Source organism: Choloepus didactylus, chromosome 5 (genome assembly GCF_015220235.1).
Source record: "Choloepus didactylus isolate mChoDid1 chromosome 5, mChoDid1.pri, whole genome shotgun sequence".
Classification (NCBI taxonomy): domain Eukaryota; kingdom Metazoa; phylum Chordata; class Mammalia; order Pilosa; family Megalonychidae; genus Choloepus; species Choloepus didactylus.
The window spans coordinates 168,307,144-168,325,518 of record NC_051311.1 but is presented as its reverse complement, the minus strand read 5'-3'; the positions used below and the strand labels follow the sequence as shown (position 1 = coordinate 168,325,518).

The 18,375-nt window shown below is 41.1% G+C and overlaps 1 pseudogene; it reads left to right on the top strand.

Annotated features, from left to right (window-relative positions):
• The first annotated feature begins 822 nt into the window (after nt 1–822).
• Nucleotides 823–9,836, top strand: LOC119535521 (annotated as a pseudogene).
• The last annotated feature ends 8,539 nt before the right edge of the window (nt 9,837–18,375 follow it).

The window sequence follows — 18,375 nt, the reverse complement described above, 5'->3', positions numbered from 1 at the left end:
TTGGCAAATATAACACTGAGCAGACCCTACATTTTTCCTCCAGAAAACTGACTTCTTATGAGATCCTTCTACTTTTACCTCCTGATCTTCACCTAAAGTTCTGCAATGCCCTTAACCCTCTTCTTTGCTACTTTTATGCAATGTGGAGGACCCTGTGACTGTAAACTGGTAACTTCACAATTAATGTCTCCATACATACTCCTTTAACCAACCACCCCAGATGTCATTCTATTTTTTAATGGTTCTTATGATAGAAATTTTGGTGGTAAATTCCAAGCATGCTATGTGGTTACCACTCACTGTGAACTGATTGAATAAGCCTTCCACAATTTGCTTCTGCTGAACAGGATCACCTCTATGCTCTCAACTGAGCCTGCTTTCTATCTGAAGGAAAATCTGTTAATATCTATACTGATAAGGGATACGTTTTTGGTGCAATCCATGATATCAGCATGCTATGGAAACAAAGGTGGTTCCTCACTTCTTCTTGTACTCCCACAAAAAATGGACAAGTAGTAATCTGCTTTCTGCCAGTTGATTCCCATATATGGTTATCATCATTAAGATAGACACTCACACCAAAAGAACAGCTGAACCTGAATATCAAATAAAATGCCCAGCTGAGATTAGAGACATAAGTTAAAACTGTCTAAATTAATTAAAGGAACTGGCTTTCCATGGCCCAGAATTTTACCTGTGTCCCTGATGATCTTTCATAACACTTCCTTTGGGAAATAAACTCTCCCGAAATGAAATTGTTATTGGCAGACCTATGTCTCTGTGACTAAAATTGACACTGATCACTTATTGCCACACCGGGACATGACCCAATTTGTAAATCCTTAATGCATTATGCTCAAAATTATCTCCAACAGGTAAAGGACACCTTTCCTGACTCACATGACAGACACCGCATTAATCATAATCTGGAGCCAGGAGACTGGGTCTGCTGGAATTGAAAGGCAGCCCAAGAACCTCATTAAACAGGAACCTACCAATCTCCTAACTTCTGAGACTATGACTAAATTACAGGATGTTGAACTGTGGGCCCACATCTCTCAACTGAAATAAGCTCCACCAGAGTCCTGAACATTTTCCAACTCCAGAGACTTAAAAATCAAACTAGCCAGGAAGTGAAGTAAATACATCACAAAGTTGGATCAACAGCAAACACTTCTGGTTGTCCCAAAGCCACTGAAAGACTAGGCTCCAGTCTTTTTTTAGATAGAATTCCAGAACTGAGTCCCTGTCACCATGGTGAAATGATGTAGTGATTATGTTGACATAAATTAATAAGGAACATTATCCCACTGCTGCAAATTAGCAGAGCTTCCCCAGGAAGAGTTCACCCAGAGGTTCTATTCCTCCACCTCTGTGGGCTGCCTGTAGCCTGAGCTCTAGCACTAAAGAGGCTCCAAAGATCCACATCTCCCTATATCCTGTGATGCAGTCCAGACCTAAGTCATGTTATTGGCGGCCCTGTGCCAGCAACACCATGAAGTTCTCAGATACTGACTGGAAAGCACAGGCTGCTGGGCCTTGGCAGCCTTGCAATAAATCTTTGAATTCATTCTTCTGTCATCATTACTGAATTTCTAGGGATATACTGGATGTTGAACATCAGGAAAGGATGGGATTTGATATATGATCCAATCTGAAATGAAAAGTTTACCATTTTGATATTAATTGACAGATAGATTTGTTTGAGTTCAATACTTTCTTCATATTGAAGCTATTTTATTTTATTCCATGGCTTGTCACTGCATTTCTGTATATTGCTATAAGGTAACTGGCAAGAAGGCAAGAATATTTCTTTTTTGCTTAACTGCCAATTTATGTCTCTAGTACCTGCACTGGTGCCTAGCCCATTTTTGGTGCTGGGATTTGAGAGGACCACTTAATATATCTCTTTTCCCTGCTGCATCTCTTAATTTAAAGGAAGACAAATGACACTTAAATAGATAGCAGATACCATACATATTTTTTGACAGATTTAGAGCACATAGTTTTGTTATGTAGAAACCGAGTTCCATAATGTCACACCACTGCACCAAGCTGAAGTGTCCACAAAGTCCAGGAAGGGCTAGGCAACTACAAATCTGACTCTGAATGGCAGAGAATGGTCTGATTTCCTTCCAAATGAGAAAGGAAAATGCCTTATTCATGGAAGCTATTTAAGGAGGGAGAGCCTATGCTCTGCATTTACCCATCCTAATGACACCAAAGACATAAATCACTGCTCTAGCTTTGTTGACAGTTTATAATATATATACATATAGTACAACATATTTTTGAGTGAATGATTTGAAATCATTAAAAACTTTCACTTCTCAATATTAACTGTGTAGGTATCTTGTTTGTATTACATTTTATCTTCATTTCCTGATAGAGTTTCTGTTGACTCCATCCTAAAATTCTTTCTTAAATGAGTTTGCTTTGACTTCCTTCCCATAATAAGTGTCCTTCTCACAGCCTGCATTTGATGATTTAAATTGTTCTTAGTTTATCTATAGGTAGCACTTACACATAGGTTTTCTCTAAGTTCATCTTTTGCTTTGATAATTGAGGAAGAATTTATGTTTCACAATTGTCTTACTGATTGCTTTGTAGGCATCCTCTTGTGAAGTGAATTTGTCCCATATTTTACTTGAGTTTTTTTCCTCCAGTGTTTAAATAATACTTATCTTTGAGTTACAGTGTGAGGAGGATTTATTCATTTTTATCATTTTTTAAGTTGGTTTATCCACACACAGTGTCATAAACTCTAAAACTTTATATTTACTTGAATGGTAAGTTATAAATTATTTTTGTCATATCATTCACTTTGTTATCTTTACTAGTAACATCAGTTTTATTGGTTGTGGGTCTGTCTTCAATATTTCAATTTCTCTATTCATTTAACTTGTTTCACTTAATTCATTCTCCTTTTGCTAATTTTCAATCTTGTCCTCCATTGTATATGAGTGACTTTTAGCACAGTGTTTCTTTTCTTTTATATGCCAGTGGGTCTCTTCTCTAAGATGGTTTTACATTGCTTTTACTTGAAGTTTTAGAACTCTGCCAAGTCAATTTTCCCTTCTCTCAACTTAAAATTTCTTAATTGTATTTTTGCAAATCTATTTTGAAGTCCTATTTAATAACATTTTTCTGATTTTTTTTCAGTTCATTCTTATTGTCATATTAATGAATGTTGGAGATTAGTGTCATCTCATGGTGACACCAATGGTTGGCAAGAAACCACATTGCCTTGCCTTCTTGGGGCAGGAATCATTGGAGTAAAGAGCATATGGCAGTGGTGTGTTAGTAACCCAGTCTCTGAATAACAACAACACTAAAAAATTACAGGAATGTAAGTAAATCTATGACAATGTAATCAATGTGCGAATGCCTTTAATGACAGTGTATCCTTAAACAACATGATTTTACTATCCTGGGTGGAACTCTATGGCTATAGTTGCCTGTAATCGATTTCTGCTGAGCTCCATCCTTGGCATGCACAAGCATAGCTCAGGGTAGAGATAACTACTCAACCAGAAAACCAAATAGGAAAGTCTTTACCAGGAGAAGGAGACTCTAGGAGAACAAGAGTAGTTATTCCATGAAAAAAAAAATGTGAAAAATCCTTTACTTACAGAGCAATGTGTGGAGAAAATGTGAGGTTTCACGTTTAAAACACTCTCTGTGTGGATTTATAATGAAGGAGAGTCTTCAGTGGTTTTGAATTTCTTCATCAATATTATTAAAGTTCTACTGAGGAAATGTCAACCCTAAAATCAAAGTGAAAATACCTTCAGCTGGAGCTCACATCAGGAACATCCAAGTGAGAGAAAACATCTGACAAGAATGCTTTACCACACAACTCAACCATGAATTCAGAATTTTGACTAATAACCTATTAATGAAAAATAAATTAAAATGTAGGATTGCGAGTGCTCTGGGACTGTTGAATGTAGAGTTTTGTAATGAGAAGTAGGCAAGGATATTCAAGTTCTTTCCAATAGTTTAGTACTTGCAAATACTGATGTAGTAAAAGCTGTGGCTGAAAATGCTATTATGTTGTTTTTTGTTTTTTTTTTACAGAAATCTAAACATAATTATGATGGCTAGATTGAGTCAGAAAATAACTGAACGCTCACTGAAAAATGTATAACTGAAGATGATATGATGTGTCATAGTTTTTATAGTGTTAACAGGTATGTTCACAACGAGTGAAACATAACGTAAACAAGCAGATAATTTGGGAGTAATTTCTGGTGTTGCAGACATTCTCCATTACAGTGTCAATACTGGTCTCATAACTTAAAATGGAATTAAAATTACTTTAAATCTTAAAAGAAACCCACACGCAGGACCTTAAGTGCAACAGCCGCCGCCGCCCGCCAGAACTCTGGGCCAGAGGAGGTGGAGCATGTGTGGTTCCCGGGACGACTGCTGCCTGGGCGAGCCCTGTGCAGCCTCAGCTGCCTGCCCCCTGGTGCTGGGAACACCCCAGTCTCTACCTGCGCCTGGAGACCGGCCCGAGCCGGTGCCCATCAGCCGCCCCAAGCGCAGCGAGCGGCTCCACCTACAGGACACCCTCCCGCTGCTCACCCACCCAGCGATGGAGCATAAGGACAAGGAGTTCCCGCTGCGCCGCCATCTGGCCTCTGACCCCGATGCCGCCTGGTGGCCCAGCTAGCTGAGTACAGCTGTCATTGGCTGTGGCTGTGTCAAGTACTCCAGGCTGATCTGTGAGGCGGGAGGCTGCCAGACTGAGTTATGCAACCCCAGCAAAGGGAGGTAGCATCAAAACGGACCTGCAATATGGCCTGTCAGCAGGTGGCGCAGAGTTTGCAGGTAAGGACCAGGCGTCAGGTAGGCTTAAGAATCTGGACCAGATGACATCAAGACAAGCATGCCCACGATGCAGTGCTGACATTATCAAGAAGCTGTAATCATGTGGCCTGTGCAGAATGTGGCTGTGGATTTTGTTTGCTTTGTCTGAAAGAGATCTGAGACTGACAGTACCACAGCCCGGCTGGCTGAACCTTCTGGGGCAAGAAGCTGGGGAACTGGAAGAAGAAAATTCTTTGGCGGCTGGGCACATCGGTGCTCCAGTGGGGGTTTCCCTAATGGCTGGCATCACTTTTCCTGCCATGATCACTGGCATTCCTTTTTGTGTTGGCAGGAAGATCCTCAGCAGGTGTGAGGGGAGGAAAACCTCCAAGCACAGGAGGAATTTGGCCGTCGCCTGCAGAATGACTTTGTCAGGCATGGCATCCCCAGTTATTGCTGCGGGTAGTGTTGGTCATGGTGTTCCCGTTAAGCTGGCCTACATCCATGGGGTTGTGCCCACTTCCCTCTGTCCTGGAAGAGGCTGTGGAGTTAGCACAACCAAGGGAGAGGGGGTGAAAATTGAATTTGATGAAGATGATGGTCCAATCACAGTAGCAGATGTCTGGTGGGCCTTCAAGAATCCCAGCAGGAGGGAGGAGCTAAGATGGTGGCATAAAGAGGAGTGGAAGGCTGTTAGTCCCCCTCTGGAACAATTCATAAATGACCAAAAAACTAGTAAATAACCTGGAATGACTGTGGGGAGACAAATGTGAGTGTCCACTCATCATCTACCAACCTGAACTGGGAGGAATGCCCGAGATAGCAGCATAAAATCCGTAAGTAAAACTGCGGACCCATGCTGGGAGCCGAGAGCCCCTCCTTCATGGAAGCCTCCCGGTGCTAGAGAGCAGCACTCTCTCAGCCCAGCTCCAACTGGGGTTTTAATGTTAACTGCTCAATACAGTGAATCCTCAACAACTGGGGTTTTAATGTTAACTGCTCAATACAGTGAATCCTCAACAAGGAGACAGAGGCTTTTGGTGACAACTGACCTTGGGAGAGTTGGGGGACATATCTGTCACAGGACGGGGAGCCCAGAGGATTGGGTGCTATCTCTGGCTGACGGGTGAACCTGGGAGCTTTTCTGTCCCTTTCTCTCTCTGTGGAGAAAACCTCAGCCATTTTCAGCCTGAAGCACTTTGCAGTAAAGACAGCCTCAGCCATTTTAAAATAAAAACACTTTCATCAGCAGAGTCAGAGAAACAAAGAACTTATTGATATGCAGATGACCTCTGTGGAGGGGGCATAGCTTCCCAAGAGGAAAGGGAGGGGCCCAGCTCTACTGCCTGCCTTTCCGGAACCAGACCCCAAAGCCTGGGGGAGGAGAGCCACAGGCCACACCCTCTTACACCAGCCCTGACAGGCTGACAGGTGCACCTGCCAGGCAGAAAAGCACAGGTATATCAATCCTCTAAGAAAAACCATCCGGGAAACCAGATACTGAATATTTCCTCCTTCTGTAACCTGGGCCTGTTCTTGTCTGGGAAAACCTGATTGGGGTGTCCTAGGAGGTCAGATGCCTCGACAGCAGAAAACTACAACCTACACTAAGAAAAACGAACCTATGGCCCACTCAGAGGAACAAACCTGCACTTAACTGAGATACAGGAATTTAAACAACTAATGCTAAATCAATTCAAAAAGTTTAGAGAATATTTCACAAAAGAGATAGAGGCTGTAAAGAAAACACTGGGCATACATAAGGCAGAAACCGAAAGTTCAGAAAAACAACTAGTAGCATCTATGGAAATGAAAGGCACAACACAAGAGATGAAAGACACAATGGAAACATACAACAGCAGATCTCAAGAGGCAGAAGAAAACACTCAAGAACTGGAGAACAAAACACCTGAAAGCCTACATGCAAAGGAGCAGATGGAGAAAAGAATGAAAAAATATGAGCAACGTCTCCAGGAACTTAAGGATGAAACAAAGTACAATAATGTACGTATCCTTGGTGTCCCAGAAGGAGAAGAGAAGGGAAAAGGGGCAGAGGCAATAATAGAGGAAATAATCAATGAAAATTTCCCATCTCTTGTGAAAGACATAAAATTACAGATCCAAGCGCAGCATACTCCAAACAGAATAGATCTGAATAGGCCTATGCCAAGACACTTAATAATCAGATTATCAAATGTCAAAGACAGAGAATCCTGAAATCAGCAAGAGAAAAGCAATCCACCACATACAAAGGAAGCTTAAGAAGACTATGTGCAGATCTCTCAGCAGAAACCATGGAGGCAAGAAGGAAGTGGTATGACATATTTAAGATACTGAAAGAGAAAAACCGCCAACCAAGACTCCTATATCCAGCAAAGCTGTCCTTCAAATATGAGGCAGAGCTCAAAATATTTTCCGACAGACAATGAGAGTCTTTGTGAACAAGACACCCGCCCTACAGGAAATACTAGAGGGAGCACTGCAGAGTGATAGGAGAAGACAGGAGTGCATGGTTTGGAACACAATTTTGGGAGATGGTAGCACAGCAATGTAAGTACACTGAACAAAGATAACTATGAATACAGTTGAGAGAGGAAGTTTGGGAGCATGTGAGACACCAGAAGAAAGGAGTAAAGATAAAGAATGGGACTGTGTAACTTGGTGAAATCTAGAGTGTTCAACAGTTGTGATAAAATGTACAAATATGTTCTTTTACGAGGGAGAACAAGCAAATGTCAACCTTGCAAGGTGTTAAAAATGGGGAGGCATTGGGGGAGGGATGCAATCAAAGTAAACTAGAGACTGTAACTAACAGAATCATTGTATTATGCTTCCTTTAATGTAACAAAGGTGATATACCAAGGTAAATGCAGATAAGAGGGGGGGATAGGGAAGGCATGTTAGACACTTGACATTGGTGGTATTGTCTGATTCTTTATTCTACTTTGATTTAAGGTTACTTTTCCTTTTGCTACTTCCTAGCTGTCTTTTTTTTTCCTCTTTCTTTTGCCTCTCTACCTTCTTTGACTCTCCATCCTGCCTTGTGGAAGAAATGTAGATGCCCTTATATAGACAGTGGTGAAGGTGGTGAACACATAAATATGTGACCATACAGAGAACCATTGATTGTTTACTTAGGATGGAATGTATGGTGTGTGAACAAAACCATCTTAAAAAAAAAATGGGTTGATGACAAAACCTCAAGGGCAATATACTGAGTGAAATAATCCAGACACATAAGGACAAATATTGCAGGGTCTCACTGATAAGAACTAATTATAATATGTCAACTCATATTCATGAAATATAAGGTACCAAAATATAGGACGAGGCTTAAGAATGGGGAGCAGTTGCTTAGTATGAGCAGAATGTTCAACTAGGATGAACTTAAATATTTGGAAATGAACAGAGGTGTCAGTAGCAAGGTGTGAGAATAACTAACAGTGCCGAATGATGCGTAAATGAGGCGGAAAGGGGAAGCTCAGAGTCATATATGTCACCAGAAGGAAAGTTGGAGGTCAAAAGATGGGAATGTATAAAACTGAATCCCATGATGGGCAATGTCCACTGCACAAATATTAGAAAACTCTTCCATGAACCAGAACAAATGTATGACAATACAACTAGAAGTTAATAATAGAGGGGCATATAGGGAAGAAATATATACCTATTGCAAACTATATACTACAGTTAGTAGTATTTCAACATTCTTTCATGAACAGTAACAAATATACTATACCAACACTACGAGTCAACAATTGAGGGGGGTTGGTTAGGGATATGGGAAGATTCGAGTTTGCTTTTCTTTTTTTTTCTTTTTCTTTTTTCATCTCTCACTTTATTTCTTGTCTGGAGTAATGAAAAGTTTCTAAAAATTGAACAAAAATTAAGTGCGGTGATGGATGCACAGCTGTATGAGGGTACCAGGGGCAACTGATTGTACACTTTGGATCTTTGGATAATTGCATGGTATCTGAACAATCCCAATAAAAATTAAAAAGAAAAAAAGAAAGAAAAAAAATCCCAGCAAGAGGAAAGCAGCACTGAAGGCCTGAACTGGCGTATTAAGCACCAGTGGAGTCCTCCAGATGGACTCAGTGTCATGCAGGGCCCTACAGCGAAAGTCAGCTTTGCAGCCTCTCAGGAGCATGCTGAGAGGGGCATTCTATCAAGAGGCAAGGGGAAATACAGCAAGTTAGAAGTCCAAGCCAATGTCCCAAAGGACACAGCTGGTCTTGGTACAATTTGGTGACAATGGAAGCATGTGTGATGGCTGGTTCCATAATCAGTCCCCACAAACCACAGGACAGCAAAGATCAACACAGAAATCCAAGTGAACACTAAAGCCAAACCAAACCACAATCAGCAGGTGAGTGGAAGCAGCAGGGAGGACTTGCTGAATGCTCATGCCCAGATGGCAGAGAATAAAGAAGAAGGTGAAGGAGGTGGTGGTGACAGCAGCAGTGAAGAGAATCTCCCTGCAAACAACAAAGCCATGAACAAGAAGACTTCCTGGCTAACAAACCTTGGGACAGCAACCTGACCCCGCATGAGAGCATCTGCAGTGACCTGGAGAGCTCTGATAGGCAGTCAGATGGTGTGCCAGACATCAGCTCAGATGAGTGTGGCTCCTGTGGCTCCCATCCTGCCCCTCCACCCCCAGAGCTCAAGGTGCACAGAGCCCAAGAGCCCCTATGAACCTCTCTGACCCACTGAGGAGCAGACTGTCTTGAAGCCAGAAGGTGCAACAGCCAGAATATGAAGTGGATTGAATGCTCCTGTCCTGAGAAGCACATTTGTTGTAACTGCATCATTTGGAATCTCTTTTTTGGGGGTGAGGGGATATGTATTTTATTTCAAAGAGTCCCTGGTCACAAGTTTTTCCCAAGGAAATTCTGAGAAATTTGCTGTTTCTTACCAAATAAACCATGGAAATTTGGTCCTTAGTCCCTCCCCCATTATCCACCCCCCCCATTTTAATTTTAATTTACTGGATAAACTGACAGTGGTGATCTGTGAGATGTGTCAGACTGTGCATATGTATGTGTGCATATTGTATGTATGCTAGCATATTATTGAAGAATACATTTTAATAAAGATTTCTGTCATATCTCAACCCATCTCATTTTTCTTGGCTTGGATAGTCCTCCAGAGCCAAGTGTTTGATCCAGGTAGAATGGTATGTTTTTGACAGTCTCTACAGCAGAGATTGTCTAATTCCAGGGAGGAAAGATTGTATTCAAATCAGACTGCCATGGAGCCATATCTCAAAAGAATGACACCTTCCAGAATGTCAGGGTGCAAATCGAGGCATGGCTTTGTGCCTTGTAGTCAGACTGAAGAATTATTAGTTGAGTCACCCAGATGTGGAAGCTGGACATTAAAATGAACCTTGTTTGCCCTATAGAGGCAGCTGTGCAGTTTTCCTTTTAAAGCTTTATTTACCATTTTCTGCATTGTAGCTACCTGTAGTTGTGTGCTTCAGAGGGAAGGGGATGGTCTCTTCAGAGAGACCCCAGTGGATATTACCGAGTTATCAATTAGGGAACAGAGCTATTCTTATTGGATGTAGAAATGTAGTAATTCTGCATAATCATCAAGCAGAAAACTACGTGTTTGCTATGTTCTCAGGTACATCCTCCCTGTTTCAAAAGGTTTCTTAGTTCAAAGAGGTTACTCGTTTCTTAGTTTTGTCAGAAAGTTTCTCACTCTAGTTTAAGTTAGAGAGACTAAGGGCCCTAACTGAAACTTACAATGAAAGGAGAGGATAGAGGTCATCACAATCTCTGCACATATGCAATTTTTTTCTGATTTTATGAATTTGTCATGATAAGCTATTTTGTGCTACTTAGATTTTTTCTCTGCCTAGAACAATGTCCTTAGAAATGAAAAGTCATACACAGCATTGCAGGGAAGTTAAACAAAAGACTCATGAGACCAGATATGTTATTCCAAATCTGGCAGTAACTTGCTTTGTGACTGTCTGAGTCTGTTCCTCTCTCATGCCCCTAATTTCCCCAACTCTCAGACCACATTTAAAGAGATCCAGTGCTCACCTTTGTTACCAGTTTAGGCTTGGGCCCAGAGGAAGAACTGAAAATATCTTTTCCCTGAGGACTAGTTGACTTTCTGTTTCCTTTCACAGATGCAGCTGCTCTGTCTTCCTGGCCTGTGTTTATAGGGAAGATGATGTGTCTGGACAACAGCCAACTTGGAAGATGTTTACCTGATGGGCACTGCAGCCAGACTTAGTGCTGCATGTACCTGGGACTGTTAGTGAACTTTCAGTGTCTGAGAGAAAATGCCCTAGAGGGTTTCTTTGTGTATAAAAAAGGAACCTCTTTGGGAAAAAGAGGACGACAGTTCAGAGATCCTCTAGATTGCAAATTAACACAAGATTTGCAGTTCTCTTGAAGCCTCATTGAGGGAGCACTTAATTTAGATAAAATCAAAGTCTGCTGGAGGGGCAAGAGTTTACAGCCAAACCACTACCCTTATCTAGGCTCCACCACTAACTGTTGTGAAACTTGGGGGACTTACTCTCTGAGTCTGTTTTCACTTAGCAAAAATGGGGATAATAATCCTAATTATGGGATTGTTAAGAGTAAGTGTGATCACACCCTTTATCTAGTGTATGGACAGATGAATAGAAAAATGGGGACAAAAATTAAATGAAAGATAGGGTAGGATGGGGGGATGGAATGTTTTAGGTGTTCTTTTTTACTTTTATTTGTATTCTTATTTTAATTTTGGGGGGGTAATAAAAATGTTCAAAAATTGGTGATGGATGCACAACTATATGATGGTACAGTGAACAATTGATTGCACACTGTGGATGATTGTATGGTATGTGACTACATCTCAATAAAACTGAATTTTAAAAAAGATTAAAAAGCAGACTGTAGATCTAAGATGGCAGCATAGAGAGGAGTGGAAGCTAGTTAGTCCCCCTGGAACAACTAATAAAAAACCAGGAACTAGTAAATAATCTGGAATAACTGCAGGAGGACAAACATGACTGTCCACTCATACACCAACCTGAATTGGGAGGAATGCCCAAGATCACAGCATAAAATCTGTAAGTAAAAACTGCAGATCCAAGCTGGGAGCCCCCTCCCCCTCAGCCCGAGCTGCAAAGCCTCGTGGTGCTACAGAGAAGCTCTCTTCCAGCAAGTGAATATAGCTCAGCTGAGCTCCAACTGGGGTTTTTAACTAGTGAGTGTGAACTGCTCACTATGAGCTATGAACCCCCAACAAGCAGACAGAGGCATTGGGTGACAACTGACCTTGGAGAGCTGGAGGGACACCACAGACTAGCCCTGAAGGGGACTTTTGGCCCATGTTTTAGCTCAGTGGAGAAAGCCTCAGCCATTTTCAGTTCCCAGTGCTCTGATCCAGACAAGGGTGGAGATAGGACAAGCAGAGAGAGACCATTGAAATGCTAATGAGCTCTCCCTGGGTGTCATATAAGAAAGAAGCCCATATCTCAAGACCAGAACCTATGAAAAACCAAGCTTATTCTAACACTTCGCAACACTCCCCTTGTATCTGTCAGTCTTCAGCAGGTGAAAAGGTCAATCCATGCCACCTGGCAGAGAAAATGAGTGATGCATTGAAACATTGGTTCTCAGCTTAAAAAAGAGGATAGTGAAATCTGCATTCATTAATTCTGAGTATTTCTACTATGTTTCAGATATGGGATGCTAAGCAATGAGGAAAATACAAAATTCTTGTTCCCATGGAATTTAAATTCTAGTGGGAGAGAAAATAATCTGGATGGGGGGAAGTACACTCAAGAAATGCAGAGAAAGGGAATAGAGATGGTGCTACTTTAGACAGGTGGTATAGGCCTCTGTGATGAAGGTATATTTTATTAGAAACTTGAATGAATTGAGGAAGAGAACCATATGGGTATCTAGGAAAAAATCATGGGACAAGAGGGAACAATAAAGTACTAGGGCCCCTAAATGGAGCACCCTTGGTCTGTTTTTAAAATTCACAAAAGAACATAGAGGTCTGTATGGAGGAAAGGGGCCAAGGAGGAGAACAGTGGATTAGGAGAATTAATACGTTATGTGGAAGGGCACAAGATTGCTTAGATTAGCAGCAGTACTAATTCTGGCATTTTAGTGGCACTGACCTCTGATGATCCTTTTCTTGCATTTTCCCCATAAATCCCCACTCTTTGTCAGGATTAAATGGTATTAACATAAAAACATTGGGGAAATATCCATCTTGGGTGTCAAACCTACAGGGAAAGGGCAGGAGCTGCAGGATGAGTTCTGGCCCTTATTCAAGATCAATTGCTTTTCCTTTCCTGCCCCCAAAATTCATTGTAAAGCTGAGGTCTGTGAAATGCTAATAGATTAAGCTAGGGAATTAAAGGTGTGAACCTAACATCTAAAGTGGCTGTAGCGTGCCTGTTTCTGTTAGTTCACAGCATCCATGTGATCTTCAAGGAGAACATTACTCACAAATATTCATGAATCAATGGCATAAATGTGCCATATAAAAGTATCTTCAATATAAATGAACTTATTCTATCATATATAAAACAGTACATTAGTTGCTAATATTTATTGAAGATCTCCAATGTTCCAGAACCTGGATTTTTCTGGGGACTAAGCAGTGAAATATTCAAAGTTCCCAACTTCACAGAGTTTAGATCTTAGTGGAAGTGATACAAAAACAAGAAATAAAATGTGTAATATCTAATCCTGACTCAGGATTCTGGGGAATTTTCCTGCTCAGGGACCCACAACATTCTTGGACTGACATCCTCCTCAACACGAGCCCCTGTCACACTGATTAGATTGGACTCACGTGATTATACACCTGCCTCCCCAGGTAGACCACAACATATGGTCTCCTATATGTTTATAACTCCTATGTTCATGACACTCCTGACCATGTTCTGCTTCCTTGACACTTGAGTGTGTCTTGTCTAAATCCAAGCATTTGATGAGAAAATGGACTATTTCTTGTTCATTCCCTGACCAATCCACTGGATCACAGATATGAAGGAGAAAACAACAAAGAGTCATCAGAGTCAACAAGACTTGTTTGGGTCAAGAAGTTCTAGGCCATGTGGGAAACCTGTCTTTTTTCTGAGAACAGACTTCTAATTCAGCCATGAAGCAATTCTCCTAGTTTCTCTGTCTTGTAACTAAAAACTCTGGAAGTAACATACAAGCATAGAAAGATGCTGAAAGCTGGAGAGAATGTAGGATGCCTAGGAGATTAAGGAAACACACACTGGTGAGTTTCCCTGGTGTTCTAGTATGCTAATGCTGCTGGAATGCAAAACACTAGAAATGGATTGGCTTTTATAAAAGGGGGTTTATTTGGTTACACAGTTACAGTCTTAAGGCCATAAAGTTGTCCAAGGTAATGCATCAACAATCAGGTACCTTCACTGGAGGATGGCCAATAGTGTCTGAAAAACCTCTATTAACTGAAAGGCATGTGGCTGGCATCTGCTCCAAGTTCTGGTTTCAAAATGGCTATCTCCCAGGATATTACTCTCTAGGTTGCAGTTCCTCAAAAATGTCACTTAGTTGCTCTTGTGGTGTTTGTCCTCTCTTAGCTTCTCTGGAGCAAGATTCTGCTTTCAACAGCCATCTTCAAACTGTCTCTCATCCGCAGCTACTCTCTCAACTTCTGTTCATTCTTCAAAATGTCCCTCTTGGCTGTAGTTCCTCTTCAAAATGTCACTCTCAGCTGCACTGAGTTCCTTCTGTTGGTCAGCTCATTTATATGGCTCCAGTGATTTAATTTAGACCCACCCTGAATGGGTGGCATAACACCTCAATGGAAATTATACAATCAGAGTCATCACTCACAGTTGGGTGGGGTGCATCTCCACAGAAACTCAAAGAATTACAATCTAATCACTGATATGTCTGCCCACACAAGATTACATCAAAGAAAATGGCATTTTGGGGGACATAATACATTCAAACTGGCACACCTGGTTTCTCTTATTTCCTACCATTTATCCCAACAAGATAATACAGGAGCCTCCAAACCCAAAAAGCTAGCAGACAGTAAAAGAATTCATCTTCCATTCTCTACATGGCAGAACCAAGTAGTAGTCTGATCTCCTGCTGTGATATTTTGTCTGAGAGGCTGAGTGGGAGCTGATCTCTGCCTGGAAGAAACTTGGTGCCCTAGTTCCCTGCCATTGGAGGGCCAGCAGGCTGAGTGGAGAGCTGAGCCTCTACTTCACTCTGCATTCATGGGACTAAAGATGATGCCGTGTGGGGATAGTAAGAAGCCCACATTCCTGTCACCCATTGGTCAGTGGAAAATCCACAGCCACTTGGTAGCAATGGATCTGAAGGGGGCAATGCAAATCAGGACCAGTCAACAATCTTGATCATCCCCTCTTCTGTCCCCAGTGAGCTGCATTTCCAACCCCAGCTGGAATTAATAAGTTGGATCCAGGAAGCTAATGACAGCTTCTCAGCCATCATTAGTTTTACATATGGGATTTCAATTGTTTAAAGGCCATGGTCTTATTTTTAAAACATAAAGTTTAAAACTAGTGATATCATCCTTTTCTTACCTTGTCAGGTGAAGAGAAACACAGAAGGGTTCAATAATTTTCCACAGACCCAAGTGCAAAACATGCAGCAACACCAGGCCTACAGCTGAATCATCTTGCCTTGAACTACTCATCTTAGAGTAAATATATATTGTGGTAAATTGAATTATGTACCCTAGGAAAAATGTATGTTCTTAATCCCATTTCTGTGGGTGAGAGCCCATTGTAATTAAGACCATTTTTTTATTGTGAAATGTGAACTGAAAAGTGGTAACTTTCAAAGTACAATTTAACAAGTAGACAGCAAATTTCAAAGAATGTTATACATTACAGTTCCACCATTTCAGTTTCTTTCTTCTAGCTATTCTAATACCCTAGATTAGAGAATATGTGTGTGTGTGTGTGTGTGTGTGTGTGTGTGTGTGTATTCAGCATTCCTAATCCTTTGTTAAATCTTATCTTGTCTGTTGCTGCTCCTCCCTCTTGTTTGATCACTGTCTCAGTCTTCAGGGATATCTGGGCAGTGACCACCAAACTTATTCATATTGAAAAGGGGTGTCAACAGTATGGGAAAGGGGGATGTATCTGGTTAATGTTCTTGAAGAGGTTGTTGCCCCTGAGTTTGGGGACTTATCTGGCATAGAAACACTCTGGAGGATTTAAATTTCTGAAAAGTAAACTTAGTGAGTGAGACTTTTATAGAGTCAGATAGGGACTAGGTATTTTTTAGTATTTTCAGGACTACTGTTGATTTGGGCTTGGCATACTGTGGCCATCTGGAATATCTAGCTGAATCTTGCATAAGAGTAACCTCCAGGATAGCCTCTAGACTCTATATGAAATCTCTTAGCCCCCAAAACCTTATTTTATTGCCTTTCTTTTCCCCTTTTGGTCAAGAAGGCATTCTCAATCCCTTGATGCCAGGGCCAGCCAGGGTCATTCCTGGGAATCATGTCCCATGTTGCCATGCTCTATGTAGTGGGGAGGGTAGTGAATTTATCTGCAGAGTTGGGCTTAGAGAAGGAAAGGCCACATGTGAGCAACAAAAGAGGTTCTCTGGAGGTGACTCATATGCATAATTATAGGTAGGCCTAGCCTCCTCTTTACAGCTGTAAGTTTCACAAGAGTAACACTCAAGATCGAGGGCTTGACTTAAGTAGAGGGTTCCTACTTTCACATAGCATATATTCTGTCCAAGATAAACAGTGTCTCACATTCTCTTCACTTAGTTGTATAATCATCATCACTCCAAGTATTAAACAATTATCATATTACAAAGCTCTTAGCCCCTAATTATTTATCCCTAGTATTAGTGTGGTACTAGTGAAGTATTCCTATTAAATATAGTCCATAGTATTCAATAGGTAGTTTTCCCCATACACCCTGTTGTTACTCTTTCTACCAGTGTCATAACTTAGAAGTAGATCGTGCAAGCACTTATTTATATTTGTAGTGCTAATCTGTTGGATACATGCCTTTAAGCAATCCCTTTCAATCATGTTCAGCTTCAAATGTGGCACTGATACTTAATATTCCATTAATGAACTATCATTTGTGTCCATTCTCATACCTTTGAGTTCAACCACATTAACATGTCCATACATATTAATCATTCCCCCTTCTCTAGCTTCTATCTCTATGTATCCTATATTCTACACTATAAAACACTGATTTTACATTATTCAGGGAGATCATATTAGTGATAACATACAATATCTCTCCTGTGCTGACTTATTTCACTCTGCATTATGTCTTCAAGGTTCATCCATGTTGTCCTATGTTTCAGGACCTCATTCCTTCTTACTGCTGCATAGTATTCCATTGTATGTATATCTCACATTTTGTTTATCCACTTCCCTGTTGAAGGACACTTAGATTATTTCCATCTTTTGGCAATTGTGAATCATGTCACTGTGAACATCAGTGTGAAAATGTCTATTCATGTCACTGCTTTCAGAACTTCTGGATATATACCAAGTAGTGGAATTGCTGGGTTGTAGAGTGTACCAGTTTGTATATGTTATGTCCCCCAGAAAAAGCCATGTTCTTTGATGCATTCTTGTGGGGGCAGACATATTAGTGGGGATTACGTTGGAACATTTGGATTAGGTTGTTTGCATGGAAATGCACCCCACCCAACTGTGGGTGATAACCCTGATTGGATAATTTCCATGGAGATGTGGCCCTGCTGATTCAGTGTGAGCCTTGATTAGTTCACTGGATCACTATATAAGCTCAGACAGGAGCGAGCTTGCTACAGCCAAGAGGGACACTTTGAAGACTGCACAGGAACAGAAAGAGGAACTGCAGATGAGAGACAGTTTGAAGATGGCCGTCGAAAGCAGACTCTTACTCTGGAGAAGCTAAGAGAGGACAAATACCCCAAGAGCAACTAAGAGTGATATTTGTGAGGAACTGCAGCCTAGAGAGGAACGTCCTGGGAGAAAGCCATTTTGAGACCAGAACTTTGGAACAGATACCAGCCATGGGCCTTCCCAGCTAACAGAGGTTTCTGGACACCACTGGCCATCCTCCAGTGAAGATACCCAATTGCTGATGTGTCACCTTGGACATTTTATGGCCTTAAGACTGTAACTGTGTAATCAAATAACCCCCCTTTGATAAAAGCCAATCCATCTCTGGTGTTTTGCATTCTGGCAGCATTAGCAAACTAGAACATAGGATATCTCAATATTTAGTTTTCTAAGGAACCGCAAACTGCCTCCTATAGTGGCTGTACAATTATGTATTCCCAGCAGCAATGAATAAGAGTTCCAATTTCTCCACATCCTCTCCAGCATTTGTTGTTTCCTGTTTGTTAAATGGCAGCCATTCACATTAGTGGGAGATGCTATCTCATTGTGGTTTTGATTTCCATTTCCCTAATAGGTAGTGAAGATGAACATATTTTCATGTGACTTTTAGCCATTTGTAATTCCTCTTTGGAAAAATGCCTTTTCATATCTTTTGCCCATTTTATAATTGGGCTGTTTGTACTATTGCCATTGAGTTGT